Source organism: Aotus nancymaae, unplaced genomic scaffold (assembly GCF_030222135.1).
Source record: "Aotus nancymaae isolate 86718 unplaced genomic scaffold, 86718_ANA_hifiasm-v0.15.2.pri h1tg000038l, whole genome shotgun sequence".
NCBI classification, from domain to species: domain Eukaryota; kingdom Metazoa; phylum Chordata; class Mammalia; order Primates; family Aotidae; genus Aotus; species Aotus nancymaae.
Window position 1 is genome coordinate 4,983,871 of NW_026988452.1, and position 19,276 is coordinate 5,003,146.

General features: G+C 44.2%; 1 non-coding gene across 1 annotated transcript; it reads right to left on the minus strand.

Moving 5' to 3' along the window:
* Positions 1–18,373: 18,373 nt before the first annotated feature.
* LOC135268191 (small nucleolar RNA SNORD45) lies at positions 18,374–18,450 on the minus strand. The gene has a single exon (XR_010336472.1). It is a non-coding gene; the product is annotated as a small nucleolar RNA SNORD45 (small nucleolar RNA).
* Positions 18,451–19,276: the final 826 nt, after the last annotated feature.

The following is a 19,276-nucleotide window of genomic DNA, read 5'->3' on the forward strand; positions in this document are numbered from 1 at the left end:
AACCTGGGTAGGCACCAATTAATCAGCTGACAGCACAGCTAGAATAAAGCAGACAGAAGTTGGAAGGACTTGACTTGTTGAGTCTTCCAGCCTTCATCTTTCTCCCATGCTGGATGCTTCCTGCCCTTGAACATGAGACTCTGAGTTCTTTAGATTTTGGACTCTTGGACCTACACCAGTGGTTTGCCAAGGGCTCTCAGGCCTTTGGCCACAGACTGAAGGCTGCACTGTTGGCCTCCCTGCTTGTGAGGTTTTGGGACTCAAACTAGCTTCCTTACTCCTCAGCTTGCAGATGGCCTATTGTGGAACTTCATCTTGTAATTGTGTGAGTCAATACTCCTTCATAAACTCCCCTTCACATATACATCTATCCTATTGGTTCTGTCCCTCTAGAGAACCCTAATACAGGAAGTTTTCATTTATTTTTTCATTAAATAGGTTTTCTGATTCTTTATTTGTCTCTTCATCCTTGGAGACACCCTAATTCTTTCTTTGTCTCTTCATCCTTGGAGACACCTGTAATTCAAATATTTGATCATTTTATGTTGTCTCAAATGTCATGAATGCTTTACTCATTTTTAAAAATTCTTCTTTATTTTTGTCTGACTAGATTATTTCAAAAGACCTCCTTTAAAGTTCTGATATTCTTCTGCCTGATCTAGGCTATTGTTGAAGCTTTCAAATGTATTTTGTATTTCCTTCAATTAATTTTTCATTTCTAGAATTTCTATTTGATTCTTTTTCAAAATATCCATCTCTTTGGTAAATTTATCATTGTCCTGAATTGTTCTTCTGATTTCTTTGTATTATTCTTCAGAATTCTCTTGTATCTCATTGGGCTTTATAATAAATATTTAGGTCGGGTACGGTGGCTCATGCCTATAATCCTAGCACTTTGGGAGGCCAAGGCGGGTGGATCATGAGGTCAACAGATCAAGACTATCCTGGACAACTTGGTGAAACCATGTCTCTACTAAAAATACAAAAATTAGCCGGGCGTGGTGGCAAGTGCCTGTAATTCCAGCTACTCAGAAGGCTGAGGCAGAAGAATCGCTTGAACCCGGGAGGCAGAGGTTGCAGTGAGCCAAGACTGTGCCACTGTGCTCCAGCCTGGTGACAGAGCCAGACTCTGTCTCAAAAAATAATAATAAATAAATATTTTAAATTCTTTACCTGAGATTTCAAAAATTCCCTTTTGATTAAGGTCTATTACTGGAGAATTATTGTGTTCCTTTGAAAGCGTCATATGTCCTTGCTTTGTTATGTTCCCAGTCTCCTTATATTGACATCTGTGCATCTGTTCTAATAGTCACTTCTTCCAATTTTTGCATTTACTTTCAGATGGGAAGACATTTTCCTGAATATCTATCTACGGTTTTGCTGAGTCGGGTACTTTGGCTTTGATTCTGAGTGCATGCAGTAGTGTAATCCTTGTCTGATTTCTTAGGCTATAAACAGTGCCACTGGTATCTGTGACTTCTCCAGTAGCATAAGGTGTGGTTATTAGTGAAAGCTGTAGTAAAGTTGTGATGGGGAGTGGGATGCCAGTTGGGCCAGTCTTCAGGCCCCCATGGTGGCAGTGGTGAGCCATGCCTGTCTTTTTTTAGAAGCAGGTTCTTTGTCTGTTACCCAGGCTGGAGTGCAATGGTGCAATCATAGCTCACTGAAGCCACAAAATCCTGGACTCAAGCAATTTTTCCAGTTCAGCTTCTCAAGTAGCTAAGACTATAGGTGTGCACCACCATGCCTGGCTAATTTTAAAAAGAAAATTTTGTATAGCTGGGGTCTCACTCTGTTGCCCAGGCTGGTCTCAAACTCCTGGCTGCAAGCTTTCCTCACACCTCGACCTCCCAAAGCACTAGGATTACAGTCATGAGCCACCAAACCTGGTTAGCATGCCTATCTTTGTGCCCCAGAGCAGTATATACTGGCACCTGTTTTTAGCAGTTACCAGGGCAATTCTTGAGCCTCCAATTGGCTTGCTCAAATGCAAGTAATGGAAGTAGAAGACTAGATGGGTGGGTGGGTTCTTGAGTCCCTGGGCAGCTGGCACGGCATGGGCGATGGCAGTAGCAGTGGCAAGATGCTTCTCTGCACCCTGAGCAGTGTGCAGTGATGTTGCAGTGACTGCAGTGGGCTGGGTGGGCCATTCTTCAGGCCCACAGGTGACTCTTGCAGGTAGTTGTTAGCTGAAGTGGTAGTGGCTGGGAGTTTAGGCCCAACCTCAGGCCCCCAAGAGGAGTGATCCAGTGTCCAAGTGGGTGGATTGGGTTAGGCAATCCATAGGTCTCTGGGCCATGTGCTCTGTCTTGAGGGGGAAGGCTAATCCAGGATAAATGGACTTGTGCTCAGACCCTGAAATGGTGAGGGCAGGCACCAGCTGTGGTGGATGGGGGCAGGGCTATTCTCAGACTTAAGGCTTGGGTAAGGGACAGTAGCATCCATGCAGAGGCCCTACCACTAGAAAGAGTGTGGCATCCTTTGAACACTGAATGGACCAGAGACAGACATAAACAGAGCTCACTTAGCAAGGGGCATGGCACACGACAGAGACGAGGTAAATGTGTATTTCATTCATTTCATAAGTCCCTGTAATCCTGAGAAAAGCCTTTGCTTCTTTGAACCTCAAGGAGAAACAGAAAACAGAATGGTCCCAGCACAAAAGACACTTGCTCACCAAAATAGGATGGAGGACCAAGGTTTTAACTGCTAATTTCATTACAACATATTGAGATATATTGGAGGGCATCACAGAGTTACTTGCTCTCACTACAAGATGATTTGATGGGTAAAATGCCCCAAAATCCACATGTAACTCCCAGAAGTCCAAAAAGTCAAATGAGTGAGAAGAAATGAAAATTGGATTTTTTCTCCACACACCCTGTGAAGCTGCTGCCCCATGGGGCATCCACTGGACAACCAGAGTATAGTGAAGAGCATTGTTCAGGAAATGCAACTAGCAACATACTTTCATAAAAGAAAGATGTCTTATCATAAAAATGTCTTCAGCTACAATGCTAAGCAAAAAGAACAAAGCTGGAATCATCATGCTACCTGACTTCAAACTATACTACAAGGTTATATAGTAGCCAAAACAGCATGATACTGGTACCAAAACAGACATATAGACCAATGGAACAGAACAGAGACCTCAGAAATAATACCACACATCCACAACCATCTGGTCTTCGACAAACCTAACAAAAACAGACAATGGGGAAAGGATCTCCTATTCAACAAATGGTGCTGGGAAAACTGGCTAGCCATCTGCAGAAAACTGAAACTGGACCCCTTCCTTACACCTTATAAAAATTAACTCAAGATGGATTAAAAAATTAAATGTAAAACCTAAAACCATAAATACCCTAGAAGAAAACCTAGGCAATACCATTCAGGACATAGGCATGGGCAAGGACTTCATGATGAATACACCAAAAGCAATTGCAACAAAAGCCAAAATTGACAAATGGAATCTAATTAAAGAGCTCTGTGCAGCAAAAGGAACCATCATCAGAGTGAACAGACAAGCTACAGAATGGGAGAAAATATTTGCAATCTACTCATCTGACAAAGGTCTAATATCCAGAATTTATAAGGAACTTAAAGTTACAAGAAAAAAACAAACAACCCTATCAAAAAGTGAGCAAAAGATAAGAACAGACACTTCTCAAAAGAGACATTTATGCAGCCAACAAACATATGAAAAAAAAGCTCATCATCACTGATCATTAGAGTAATGCAATCAAAACCATAATGAAATACCATCTCACACCAGTCAGAATGGCAATTATTAAAAAGTCAAGAAATGATAGATGCTGGCAAGGCTGTGGAGAAATAAAAACGCTTTTACACTGTTGGTGGGAATGCAAATTAGTTCAATTATTGTGGAAGACAGTATGGTAATTCCTCAAGGATCTAGAATGAGAAATACCATTTGACTCACCAATCCGATTACTGGATATATACCCAAAGGATTATAAACCATCCTACTATAAAGACACAAGCACACCTATGTTTATTGCAACACTATTTACAATAGAAAAGTCATGGAATCAACCCAAATGCCCATCAATGATACTGGATAAAGAAAATGTGGCACATATACACCATGGAATACTATCTAGCCATAAAAGGAATGAGATCATGTCCTTTACAGGGACATGGATGAAGCTGGAAGCCATCATCCTCAGCAAACTAACACAGGAACAGAAAACCAAATACCACATGTTCTCACTCATAAGTGGGAGTTGAACGATGAGAACACATGGACACAGGGAGGGGAACATCACACATCGGCCTGTTGAGGGGTGGTGGGGGAGGAGAGGGAACATAGAGGGCCGATCAATAAGTGCAGCAAACCACCACGGCTCACCTGTCCCTGTGTGACAAACCTGCACGTTCTGCACATGTATCCTGGAACTTAAAGTAAAGTACTTTTTTGTTTTTTGAGACGGAGTCTTGCTCTGTCGCCAGGCTGGAGCACAGTGGCGTAATCTTGGTTCACTGCAAGCTCCACCTCCCGGGTTCAAGAGATTCTTCCGCTTCAGCCTCCCAAGTAGCTGGGATCACAGGCGCATGCCAAACGCCCGGCTAATTTTTGTATTTTTAGTAGAGACGAGGTTTCACCATGTTGGCCAGGATGGTCTCAATCTCTTCACCTCGTGATCCACCCTCCTCGGCCTCCCAAAGTGCTGGGATTACAGGCGTGAGCCACTGCACCTGGCCATAAAATACATTTTTAAAAATTGAAAATTTTTTTTCCCTTTTTATTTTTATTTATTTATTTATTTATTTTTATTATTTATTTATTTATTTATTTATTTTTTATTGCATTTTAGGTTTTGGGGTACATGTGAAAAACATGCAAGGTTGTTGCATAGGTGCATACGTGGCAGTGTGATTTGCTGCCTTCCTCCCCTTCACCTATATCTGGCATTTCTCCCCATGCTATCTCTCCCCAACTCCCACCCCTCGCTGTCCCCCCCTCCCCCGCAACAGACCTCAGTGTATAGTGCTCCCCTCCTTGTGTCCATGTGTTCCCATTGTTCGCGTCCTTTGTAGGGACATGGATGAACCTGGAAACCATCATTCTCAGCAAACTGACACAAGAACACAAAATCAAACATCGCATGTTCTTACTTATAGACGGGTATTGAACAATTGAAAAATTGAAAATTTTTTTAAGTCTTCAGCTGAGCTACTGGTAGCCAAGCATTTACAATTGTCCCTCACCATTCCCCAACTCTGACCATCTTGATGCCCTCAACCCACTCTTGTGCGAAGGGGCTGGGTGACAGAAGAGTCACCTAGGACAAGAGAAGAGGAAAGTCCCACAGATTGGATGACTGTGTTTAAAACTAGATCTAAGAGCCAGACTCAAAAGAATCTAAGTGCCGGGATGTCATGTCTCAGCCTGCACAAATTACAGAAACAAAAAAATATAGAGGTTGCCTGGGAGGGAGACCAGTCGAGCTTTATGACCTTCAGGATGGAGTACTCACAGGCTGCATCCAGAGCAGAGCAGGTTGGTGGCAGCCAGACAGGTCCTGTTCAGTCAGAGGAGTCAAATAACCTTCATCCAGTGAGTCCTCTGAGCCATTGAGCTCTTCCACCTCCGGCAGCTGCCTGCTGAGCCTGGGGGGTGGAGAAGACTGAAGATAAACACTAGAGAGAACCAAAACCACAGAGCCCAGCTGGCTCTAAAGGGAGGGCTCCAGGAAAGGACAGAGAAAGGAAAGGGCAGGCCCCTCAGAGGGATAGAACCATCCTTCTCCGTATGGGGTAGAAGAGAGGGAGCGGCAGATGCTCGGTGCACTGGGCAGACAATGAGCTGAGGATGAAGGAGATGGAACAATCCCTTTATGAAATGGCCATGATACACAGTGCACACGGAGAGACATCATGGTGCATTCAGCACTGTTGCATAAATTGTGTTGAAAGCACCATGCAGTGGCCATATGAACACGGGCTCTTGAGTCTTCCTAGAATCTTAGAGATATAATATCCTCAACAACTCTTTTTCTCAAATTTGTAGCATGATATTAACTTTTTCATTCACTTTCATGCTATCATTTGCTTGCACACATGGTAATGCCAAGACACAGACATCAGATATGCATCTCCAATTCACATTAAGCAGTAAGAATAGAAAAGGGGACTGCAGAAAATATCTGTGATAGATCATCAGTTCAACTGAGTCAACTGGAGACATATTAGTACAATTGAGATGAATCAATAAGAGGGGATAATACAAATACAGCTATACAATGAAAACAGGCAATGCTATTAATATAAATCTTTCATGATTGACTGAATAGATGGAACAAACATTCAGCACATTCTGTTTTTCCCGCATCTGGAGTCTCCAGATGTCCACACTGAATTAACTGTCCGCAATTCCTCAGAGTTACCAGGGGCATGATGGTCTTTCACCTTCTCTTGGTCATTTTTAAGTTCCATATAAATAATTTCAGACAAGGAGAGACATATTAAGCAGATCATACTACATGCACCATCCACCGTTCAATCCTAACATAAAGACATCAGTCTCCTCAGTGTGAGAACGGGACACTGAGAGAAATATTTTGGGAGGCCTGAGGTCCTGTCATGATAGAAATGCCTTGGATTTCCCTGAGCTTAGGGGTAAAATCTCCCTATTCTCGTAGATCATTATATCAATATGATCTTTCCTGAGACTTTGCAAAAAGTTAAGCCATATTTTTCATACCAATTCAAAGCCAATACCCTGGGATGTTTTCCAGAAAGGAAACTGCAATACGTAGCCTTCTCTCATCAAATACCCAGGTTGTTCTCAGTTTAGAGCATTTTAGACACTGAAATTGGAAGGATGGAGGGAATCTACAGACCCTCGAATCAAAATGAATCTCTGTGCTGCACAGTAACATTGGCTATTTGTGGCATCTAGGAGTGACAGTGGTCAGTCTTGCTTCCAGAAACATACCAGCAAGGCAATGACCTGCTTAGCTAAAACAAGCCAACATCGAAGACACAGAGAATGGAAACCTTGGTACCATCTTCCACAGATGCCACTGGCCCTGGGTAGTCATAGAGCATCAAGGGACACGGTCAGGGAAAGAAATTCACAATGAACACAATAACAGCTGGCAAGACAAATTTTATTCAAATTAAGATATCTCACACAGACACCTCTTGGAAATACGCTGCATAGGTTGGTGTGAATTTGTCCCATCCGTCTTGGATCCAATATCCTGACAGTGGGCCCAGGATGACACAGACCTGGCCTGAGGCAAGGAAGAGAGCAAAGCTCACTGACCCAACCCATGTCGGTGTTTCAAATTCCACTCTAGAATCTGATTCAAAACAACACGTGTCTATGATTCCTGGGTACATTGATGACATCTCTTAGCCCACTCTGAGGCTCAGAGTGCAAGGATTACGAGGTCTACCTGAGGCATCATCTGGATGTTTACCACATTCACTGTGGAGCAGTTCTCCCTCATCAGGAGCCAAGCAGACTTGCTGTTCCTCAAATGAATACAAGGTGCTTCTTTTTTTTTTTTTTTTTTTTTTTTTGAGACGGAGTTTCGCTCGTTACCTAGGCTGGAGCGCAATGGCGTGATCTCGGCTCACCGCAACCTCCGCCTCCTGGGTTCAGGCAATTCTCCTGCCTCAGCCTCCTGAGTAGCTGGGATTACAGGCACGCGCCACCGTGCCCAGCTAATTTTTTCTATTTTTAGTAGAGACGGGGTTTCACCATGTTGACCAGGATGGTCTCGATCTCTTGACCTCGTGATCCACCCGCCTTGGCCTCCCAAAGTGCAGGGATTACAGGCGTGAGCCACCGCGCCCGGCCCACAAGGTGCTTCTTTAAGACAGATGGGAGCCAGACAGGTCAGCAGGATTTGAAGGAGTCAAACAACATCCATCCCATGACTTTCAGGGGACTTCCTGCTCTGCCACCTGTGGCACCTCCCTGCTGAGACTGGCGAGGTAGGTTAGACTGAAGGTCTAAGGTTGATCCAAGGGGGTCAGGGACCACAGACTCCTAGATGGATTTGACGGAAGGCATAAGGCAGTGGTTGCAGAAAACAAAGGGGCTGACCAAATAAAAGGTACAAATTCATGTGATCCCAGCACTTTGGGAGGCTGAGGTGGGTGGATCATGAGATCGGCACATTGAGACCATCCTGGCTAATGTGATGAAACCCCGTCTCTACTAAAAATACAAAAAGTTAGCCGGGCGTGGTGGTGCGCACCTGTAGTCCCAGCTAATTAGGAGGCTGAGGCAGGAAAATCACTTGAACCCAGGAGGTGGAGGTCACAGTGAGCCGAGATTGCACCACTGCACTCCAGCCTGGGCAACAGAGCGAGACTCCATCTCAAAAAAAAAAAAAAAAAAAAAAAAGGTACACATTATTCTCTTCTTGGTGGGACGACAGAGTGTGGCTGCCATCAGATGTTGGGAGAGACAGAAAGATTGAGAGAGACAGAGATAGCTCATGTTCGGTGAATTGCCCAGATTAGAAACTCATGGGAAAAGAGAAACAAAACTCTCATATCTTGACATAATGTGGAGTCGGGTTTTTGTTTTTTTTAAGTTTCTTCTCTTGTGATCAAATACTTGCCAACATGCAAACACCAAACCGGTATCTCACCCTGGATTTAAACATGGAAGAAGACAGGTGATATAAGGAAATCCATGAGTTTGGTGAGTTCATGTGGGTCAACTGATCATAGGTTACTATGCTTGAGAGAGATTAAGCAACTGAAACCAGACCGAGGCAGGAGGATGACTGGAGCCAGGGAGGTCAAAGCTGCAGTGAGCCATGATTGGACGATTGTACCACTGTACTCCATCTGCATGACTGAGTGAGACCCTGTCTCAAAAAAAAAAAAAAAAAAGAAAAGAAAAGAAATTGAAATCTGTATGAGTACCACAGTAAAAAAGAAAGCAGTGTTCAAAAGAATAATTTGTAGATGACTGAATGGATAAAATACTCCTATTCATAATTTCCTATTTTTCACTGGATCTTTAGTCTCCAGAAGTCACTACTAAACTAACACTCCACAAATCAGAGTTACATGGGAGACACTGGCATTTCCCTTTCTCTTCTTCATTATCATTTGATTTTCTGCAAATAAATTCAGAAGAGCAGGTCACATTAAGCAAATCATACTCCACACATGACCAAATCAGTGTCCAATCATAGCACAAGGACATAAACATTCTCAGCATAAGAATATGGTATTCTCACAGGAAGAGTCTAGGATGCCCTAGGTTAAATCTTCGGAGAAGCAGATGGGCCGACTTTCCAGATCCATGGGGCCGAATCTTCCTCTTCTGGTACACCATAATTCCATATCCTCTCACCTGAGTCTGTTAAACAAAACTTTCCCCCCAAGATCTTAGACATTGGACTAACTAATTTCTGGCAAGTGTTGCTGTGATACTGACTTGTCTCATCAGATGTCATGGTTGTTGAATATTTAGAGGAATTTACACACAAGACTGAACTAATGCATATATTCTAAAAACCCTTGCATAAAAAAGATTCTGCAGTGTTACACAGAAATACTGCGCAAGAGTGGGGTGGAGAACTCAGGGCCCAGCCTGAAGTGCTTATGTCCTGGTTTTGAGATGACTGCTAAGCTAACATAAGCCAACTTAAAGGAGATAGAGACTGGGGCTGAAAGCAGTGAAACCAGGATAATGACATCTCCAAATCTATAGGCAAGGCTGCCAGTGGCTTTGGTCAGGCATAGATACTCCAAGGACATTGTTCAGATACATAAATTACATCCCTGCAGGGGACAATAGGCATTGGATCCAAAACAAGAGGTCTGACAGCTACCTTCTGTATACCTCCTGTACATAGGTGGGTGTGAGTTTATCACACCTGCCTGGAGTCCAATAACCTGATACTGGGGCCAGGGAGACTAAGGCAAGGCATGGGTTGAGGATGAGAGGGAAACCCCCTGACTCACCTGATATCTGTGTTTAATATTTAATCCTACTTCCTGATTCAAACCAATATGTATCCATAGGGCCTGTCTTCAGAGTTGACCTTTCTCAGCCCAGGCAAAAGTACAAAGGACAAAGAATATAGAGGCTACCTGGCAGAATGTTTAGTGCTTCTTCCTCCTCTTCATAATGTGAGGATTCACTGCCTACATCCAGAGCAGAGTTGACTTCCTCTTCATCAGATGTGATTTTGGCACTCCTCCGAGGCTGGTCGGAGTCAGAAGGATCATGGCAAATTGAACAAGTGGTAGAATATTCCTCCAGTGAGTTCTGAGGGACTTCCTTTTCTTCAGCCTCCTGTATCTTCCCTGATGAGCCAGACAGAGATGACAGAGGTGACAGAGGATTAAACCAAGATGGATTGGACCCCAGGGAGTTTTAGAGGATTTTGACAGGAGGCATAAGAGAGTGGTCCCAAAAAAGCAAGGGACAGCTCCCTTTCAGAGGGAACAGGCAATCCTCCTCTCTCTGCAACAGAGTGTGACTGCCATGGGGGCCAGAGAAGAAGAGAGCAGCTGGTGTTCATTGCACTGGACAAATAGGATCTGTGGAGGGAGGAGACTCAGCTAGAGCAGCTGGAGCTCACCACACTGGGCAGGAGGATCTGTTGGGGAGGAGACTCAGCTAGCCCTTTATGGTGCAGATGTGACACACAGCACACACAGAGAACCCTGACAGCTGCTACACCATGTGGCTAAATTGGGTTGAATTTAACATACTGTGACCAAGGGAATACAGGCTGAGCCACTGTAGACTCCAAAGATGGTCTGCCTTCTAGGCCTTCTTCTAATACTGTGAAATGAAAAGTGAACACTTTTGGTCTAGGTACTTTTCTTGGTGTGTAACTTTGCTAGTTACTTCCTAAATCCTCTCCTTGTTAACTCTTTGTTATTTATCTTACTTAACAAGAACCTAAATGACAACTGTGTAGGAAGGAGATAAACATCTTCTTCTAGTTTTCATTGCAGAAGAGAACAGTCCTAGTCAGTGTGTGCAGGAAATCCCTAAGGCTAGTAAGTTCGCCTTAAGGTCATGCTTACACATGCCGCAAAGAAAACAGGCAACCATGTTAACAGGGCTATTTCATTGTTGAATGAGTGCATCAGATCACTGCAATCTACAGTTTTGTTCATCCTCATATCTGGAATCCATGACTACCTTCACTTCCCTTGTGTTCTTTCTGAAATCATTTCCATATTTTACCTACCCATTACTGGCTTCTGATTATTCATTGTTCCCTGGGAGCAAGTGGTTCTTCAACTTTTTCAACTCCTCATCTTTAGCATCTTCATCCTTAACTTCATCATTTTCTGCAAACAAAGGCAGTAGTGTCCATTCAGGTGTTTCCCACTTCACCCACTGCAAACACAGTGAGCTATACGAGCACAGAGACATGAACATCTATGTACAAGTGAGTGTTGCACTGAAAGCTCTCATGTTTTGTCTTTACCTCCCATATTTTCTGCCCTGCTGTGGTTTCCTGATCCATCACACAATGGGTTTCTGATCTGGAGAGTCACCATCATGACATGGCCAAAAATTAAAATGACCTTTTTCTCCCCTTATCACTGGAGGCTTGTCCAGCTTCTCTCTGGACTTTGGCAGCTGTCTCCACCATTTGGACACAGATATGATTCCCAGGAACAGTCTCTTTGTCCCCTCACAGCTCTCACTAAAACCGATTTCTTTCTCTTAGGAGAGGACAAACCACCCTGTCCCCAACCTCCAAGTGGCTATCCTGGGAAATTCTCTCCACAGAGTGTTCCAGTCTTAACAACTTTCCCAAAACCACATGCTACCACATCAACTACCTTATCTAACATCACACAGTGAGGGGCTTTGTCTTATTTTGAAATATGCTCATGCATGTTCCCACATTTGAATGCTAGATCTACCATGCATGAGATACTTTGTCCCCATTTCCAGTTAGACATAGACATCCAGGAAGGATAAATGGCTGACCCACAGTTACTGAGACATTGCTGAGGACAGAACCTGGGAACTTCCATTCTTAGTCCAGGGCTCTCTTCACACTAACAAGCTGCCTCCTGTCACATCCTCCTTTCTGTCCTTTAAAACTGGATGGATGCTGCCTCTTGCTCGAAAGGCTAGTTCCATCAAGGAGGAGGGAGGCTTTTGCCATACTGTGACCTCCAACCCATGGGTTTCTCCTCTCTCTTCCTACACAGGAAGTCCCGGTCATGTCATGGCACTAATTTTTAGTGGAAAGAAAGACCACCAATAAAGTTATCATTTGTGCAGGTGTGGAGGTCTGGAGTCTTCTCATAAGCTTAGGATGTTGCATCATCAGGGCCTGTGACCACCTTACCTGGGCTGAGCTTATGGACAAGACACTCTGCCAGCCTGTACCCCTCAGCTAGCTGTTCTTGGAGGTCCTGCCCCTCTTGGTTGTCAGGGTCATCATCAGTGAGTAAGAGGGAGGCATCTCTCCCTTCCTATAACTCGTTCCTTACCTGGGACAGCTCTCGTGCCTGAGAGTGAACTAGGGCTTTGTATCGCCTAAGGTGGGATAGTAGAGAAAATATGAGTGGAGCAGGATGAGTGATCAGTACTAAGAATTGCAACAGATTTCTGTGAGAATATCCTCAAGAAGCCCTCCAAGCAGAATTTTAGCACCTGTTTGGTGAAATGCCCCTGGCAAAGGAAAAAAATTTTTAATAAAAGGCTTTCTCTGTATTAGAGTGCTCCTATAAGATTCTTCAGCATTCCATTCCTCATTTTCCTCTGTAAAGAAATCCAGATGCCTTACCAAATTTGTTTCAGAAAGATGTCCCTTTAGTTTCTCACTTTGGTCATGGACATTTCCATGTAAAAATACACAGCCGGGCACCTGTAATCCCAGCACTTTCAGAGGCTGAGGTGGGCAGCTCATGAGGTCAAGAGATCGAGATCATCCTGGCCAACATGGTGAAACTCCGTCTCTACTAAAAATACAAAAATTAGCCAGGGGTGGTGGCGCGCACCTGTAGTCCCAGCTACTTGGGAGGCTGAGGCAGGGGAATCACTTAAGAACCTGGGAGGTGGAGGATGCAGTGAGCCGAGATTGCACCACTGCACCACTCCAGCTTGGCAACAGAGCAAGATTCCGATTCAAAAAATAAAAAACAAAATACACACAGTATATTATGCAGTGACCGGACACAAAGCCACACACAGAAATGTGGCCAGGTACAGTTGAGGCTATTCAGAGAAATAAAAGAATGAAAGAATGACAGGGTCAAGAAGATAACATTCTTTGAATGAAAGAATGAGAAGCCAGTAAGTCAGAAGGATAAAGAAAATGTCGTATTTACAATGGAGTACTATGCAGCTGTAAAAAAGAATGGTATGTTTTCATTTGCTGCAGCATAGATGGCACTGGAGGTCATTATGTGAAGTACAATCAGCCAGGCACAGAAAGACAAACATCACATGTTCTCACTTATTGGTAGGATCTCAAAATCAAAACAATTGAACTCATGGTGACAGTAGAAGGATAGTTACCAGAGGTGGGGAAGGGTGGTGGGTTGAGAGTATGGGGATGGTTAATGGGTACAAAAAAGTAGAATGAGTAAGACCTAGTATTTGATAGCACAATGCTATAGCTATAGCTAATAATTTAATTGTACATTTAAAAATAAAAATATAATTGGATTCTTTGTAACATAAACAACAAATGTTTGAGGGGATAGACACCCCATTTTACATGATGTCATCATTACCCATTGCATGTCTATACCAAAATATCTCATGCACCCCACAAATATATACACCTACTGTGTGCACACAAACATTAAAAGGAAACATTCAAAAAGAGAAATTGTGGTGGTGATTACACATTTTGCGTGTACTAAATGCTGCTGAGTGCTCACTTTCCTTTGGTTAAGTTTGTTATGCAAGTTTTGCCTTGATAATGGCTTGTTTTGAATAACAAGTATAATCCATAATTTACTAGTGTTGTTGTTCTCTAAATGTTGTATAAATGTTTGTGTGACTTGTGCCTGCTATGTAAATTCTTGCCCTTCTCCTGGCCCATGTAAGCCAGGAGAATTCAATTCAGCTAGATCTCCAGCTGAATTGCCCCCCTTCAGAGACTCACACACCTTCCCACCTCCCTGCCCTGCCACACAGAGCCTCACGCATCTGAGCTCCTCAGCTGGTGTCGACTTTTCTGCCAGCTTCTCCACCTTGAACTGCATCTTCTCCCTGTGATGTCTTTGTGCTCCTCACACTCTGAGAAAAGACACACACACCTGTCTCGGTGGGAAGCTGGACATGCTGCTGTGGCCACTGCCTACAGGGGAGGAGGCAGGGTCCACCCGAAGGACACAAGGATCCCAGTACCGGGCTCTCGGTGGCACGTGATGCTGTCACTTATGGGTACCAGAGTTTCTGTCAGGAGCAGCCTCCTCTTTGGGCTCCTTTAAAGCAGGTGCTCTGTGCAACCATCGCTTCTCCCAGTGCAGCCAGCACAGAGCTCTGCCTATTGGGTCTCCACATCTTTACCAACCTCCCAAATACAAGGCAGCTGATACTCCCCAATTTACGGATGAGGAAAGAGAAACTCAAAGGCACCCAAAGTAACTAGAAAACATGACGCAACTGGAATGAGGCAGAGTCAGAATTCGCATCCACTAAGGTGTGACTCTGAATCATGGGCCACTTTACCAAGCCTTGCAGCCTCTCCTGTAAAACACTGGGCTGAGACATAAAGCAGTGATTGACTGTACCATCGAGAAGGCCTCTAATATGGGACTGATGGTTCTCTTGTACTGGGAATTCTAAGCACAAATATCACCAAGATTTTAAAAAATCAGGCTGGGTGCGGTGGCTCACGCCTGTAATCCCAGCACTTTGGGAGGCTGAGGTGGGCAGATCACGAGGTCAGGAGTTTGAGACTAGCCTGACCAACGTGGTAAAACCGCGTCTCTACTAAAAATAACAAGAATTAGCTGGGAATGGTGGCGCGCACCTGTAATCCCAGCTACTCAGGAGCCTGAGGCAGGAGAATCACTTGAACCTGGGAGGCGTAGGTTGCAAGGAGCCGAGATCATGCCACTGCACTCCAGCCTGGGCAACAAGAGTGAAACTCCATCTCAGGAAAAAAAAAAAATTATATCTGGATACAGTTAAGCAAAATATGAGGCCTAGGACCATAAGGCCCTGAAGGAAATATGCCCAAATGCTAATAAAATTTCTGTTAAATTAGAAATAGTAGAATGAAGAACTAACAAATAGGTTTTGCTCTGTGCCAAGAACTGTTCTAGGGGATTTAAAAGAACAAGGTCCTGTACTTTACTGCAGCAATTTGCAAAGGTAGGAATTATAGTACCCTATTAACAGATGAGGAGACTGAGGCAAAGAGAAGACAAACAACTTGGACTGAAGCCCAGGAGATGAGCCCGGGGTCCCTGCTCTCCACACTGCACTGTTACCTCAGCAAAGTCTCGGGCGCTCTCTTTCTTCCTCCAGGAAGCAGGACTTCCCTCTTAGCAGGGTCATCCCTGCTCCTGAAGCTGTCACTTACGGATACCACAGGTTCTACTCAGAGCAGACGCCTCATTAAGCTCCTGGAAAGCAGAGACTGTGAATTACCACCATCTGTCCCCCAGTGTAGCCAGAACAGGGCTTCGCCTATTGGGCCTCAACAGACGCTTAAATTCTGCAGGATTTTATATGGTACAGAGATGATCCTGGTAAAAATGGTTTAGCCTGTTACTGAGAAAAACAGGAAGTTTGTGCCTGTACCAGGCATCAATAACTGGGGTTTTAACTCTAACCCACCCTACGCCTCACTGCAAATGTGGATAAACTGCTAACACACTTTGTGTCCAGTTTTTCAGTCCTCAGCAAAATGAGATTAAAATATCTACTTCTACCTTCCTGGGAGTATGGGAAGGATGAAGTGTATTTTGATGAAGAGAAGGAACCGGGTCTAAAGAATGTTTACTTTCCCAGAGAGAAGACCGTGATCATTCATCACTTCGGGGATAGTGAACCTATAGAACTTACTGTATGTCTGTAGCTGGTTGGCCAGAGAGTAGGCAGCAGCTTCAGAGACAAGAAATCTCTCTTTGAGGTCTCAGAACTGCTGTGGGCTCTTCTTCAGCTGTGAGCGCAATTCCTGGCTGATTGCTAGGATATTCATTGCACTCAGCTGTGAGCGCGATTCCTGGCTGATTGCTAGGATGTTCCAGGGACTGGGGAGAAGAAACCCAAATGCAAGATGGGTTAAAATCTAGTGAAATCAAACAGGTTTAATCAAGATTGAGGGATGACAAAAACCGGTATCCTTACCTTACTGTTCAGAAAAATTTGATCAACACCTGAAAGTCCTTAATCACAAAAACAAAATTGAAGTTGCCAGAGCTTGGAGCAGAAGGCACTGCCTGTGGCTCAGACTGACAGGAGTGAGGGAGGTAGTAGCTGGTGGGTCAGGTAACCACCGCTGTCACTATAACAGAACTAGAACGTGGGGATGTCAAGGAATCTTGGAGCCCCTGCCTTCCACTTGCCTAGGCCATGCTGAAACACAGGGCCTCCTGTTCTCCCCTGAGGGTCACCAGTGATGGGGACCACTCCCTCAGCTGTCATTCTGGGTATTTGTTACCCATGTGACAATACCTCAGATCTCTCTCTCTCCCAGTAAATCTAAGCACATTTCTCATTGTTCATCCCTTATGTATACAAAATCAAGGCAGAAATGATTTCCCGACAAGTTTTATTTTCAATGTTATGACGAAGTCACCCACCTTCTCTTTATTTAAAAACAGATTTGAAGGCTTTTCTACAATTGGAAGATGTCGAATTTTTATACTGTCATGACATTCTGTTCTGCGTCTTCTGCAGTTTTTTCTGTATCCTCTAAAAAGTGTAGGACCAGTAGCAGAATATAATACTACGTGAGCGAATAATTCATTTTCAAAATGTTTTCTGTCTCAGTACTCTTCCGTGGCATCCCATTGTTACATTGATTTCTACTACTGGGGTAGCTTGTTGGCTTTTCACTACACTTAAGACCCGTTTGACATCCCTACCTCCGAAGCTCTTCCGCTCTGCATGGGTTGGCTTGTTTTTAATGTCTCTAAACACTCCATTTCATACTAGTCAGTTACGGATGTCGTTCTAGCACCACAGAGCTCTTTTCAAGTGAGCAAATCATTTCCGTATAGCTCCTGAAAACATGAAGTGACCGCCTATCTTGGGCAGTCTTGGAAATCTGAGGCTGTTTTGTCGTTTTCATTTCATTCCCCCATCTATTAAACAGAACAGGGCCCGTGTGCAGTTTTTACGGAATATTGCTTGCTAGGTGTTTTTATAGGTTGGCCTGACCCATTGACCTGTGGTTGTCTTCCACTAAAAGAACATGGTGAGACCAAGGTCGTGGTCAGGGGTGACTGGTGATCTGCAGGACAGTAGAAGGTGAGGTTGAGGTAAGAGGGACAAGCAGGAGAGAGTGATCCCCTGAACCACCCCCTCACCTTCCCAGCTTCAGTCCCCACCCAGGTTTTGTGAGCCTGAGACTTGGAAGATGGCCATCCTCAGGGGCCCGCAGCCTGGGCCAGCAGGTGAGGAACAAGCATCCGTCTCATACCCTTGTCCTGGTAGGGCTTGCCCCCAACCTTGGCAGTGGCAGTCCACACTTAGATTATGCACCACCCTCACCACAGCTGCAAGAACCCTCACCCAGCTGGCAACCAAGTCCCAGTGGCAACTCACGCCTAGTTCATGTCCCAGTCTCCATTCCAGTGGTATGTCCTCCCTGGCACCAGCAGCCTCGCTTCTTAGCCCTGGCTGTAGGAGCATTCTCAGCTCACTCTGCAGGCCCAACAGTGACAGCCCAAATTTCCAAAATGCTTCTGTCCTGGTGCACTGGGTCCCCGGATAGCATGCAGTCTCCCAAAGGCTAGGTTTGAAAATGGCACCTTGCTGTAGCTGCTTAGTTTTCAGAAAGGGTATGGAACCCAGCTCAAGCTTCCTCCCTGGGGCAGCTCTGTCCCACGGTCTCACACTAGCTGCCGATGTTAGTCTCAGGGGTTGGCAGGCTTGAGGGTTCTCCTGTGGCTAGGACTGCAAGATTCCACAGAGGAGATGTGGGCTGCTCCGTCTCTCACTCACCTACGCTGGGAAGTCACTCCTGTCTCACAGCTGATCCTGACCAGCGGTGTACGTCTCTCCCTTCTCCTTCTCCACTGACGGTGTTCCCTGTCCCTTCTCTGTTGAATTCCAGCATTCTCTCTTGGGTAATGTATTAGAAGTGTGATTGTTTCTTCACTATCTTGTTCTTCTAAGTGGGGGAGGCAGGAATAAAATGCTTCTAGTCAGTCATCTTGAAGCCTTTAGTCAAGGATTTTTAAATTTATTTTTTTCTAGGTATCAGTAATTTTAGAGCTACAGTAGTAATAATAAACTTAAGATTCAGAATACATGCCAGGTCATCATCAACTCTGTAGCTGAGGATTTTAAAAAGCCATTGGCCAGGCGCGGTGGCTCATGCCTATAATCCCAGCACTTTGGGAGGCAGAGGCAGACAGATCATGAGGTCAGGAGTTTGAAACCAGCCTGACCAACATGGTGAAACCCTGTCTCTACTAAAAATACAAAAATTAGCTGGGCGTGGTGGTGCATGCCTGTAATCCCAGCTACTTGGGAGGCTGAAGCAGGAGGATTGTTTGAACCCAGGAGGTGGAGGTTACACTGAGCTGAAATCACACTACTGCACGCCAGCCTGGGCTACAGAGTGAGATTTTGTCTCAAAAAAAGAAAAGAAAAGCTATGAAAAGCAGAGCAAATTAAACTTAAAGTAAATAATAAAGAATGGAAATCAATAAAAAAGTATAATCAATAAAATTGATAAACCTCCTGCTAGACTGATTCAGAAAAAAGAGAAAAGTTGCAAGTGACTAGTTTCAGAAATGAAAGAGAATTCTTTCACTACAAGTACTACAGACATGCAAAGATAATAAAGGAATATTAAAACAATTTTATGATAATAAATTTGACAAGTTAAAAAGGAAGATTCTGGCCAGGTGCAGTGGCTCACACCTGGCTCACCCAGCAGTTTGTGGGAGGATTGCAGGAGTTTAAGACTAGCCTGAGCAACATGGCAAAACCCCATCTATAAAAAAAAAAAAAGATTCTTTGAAAGAGACATATTACTAACATTTACACAAAAAGAAGTACAAAATCTGAAGGGCCCTATATTTTTATGTAAATTGAATTTTAACTTAAAAGTTCCACAAGGGAAACATCTAACTAAGATGGTTTCACTGG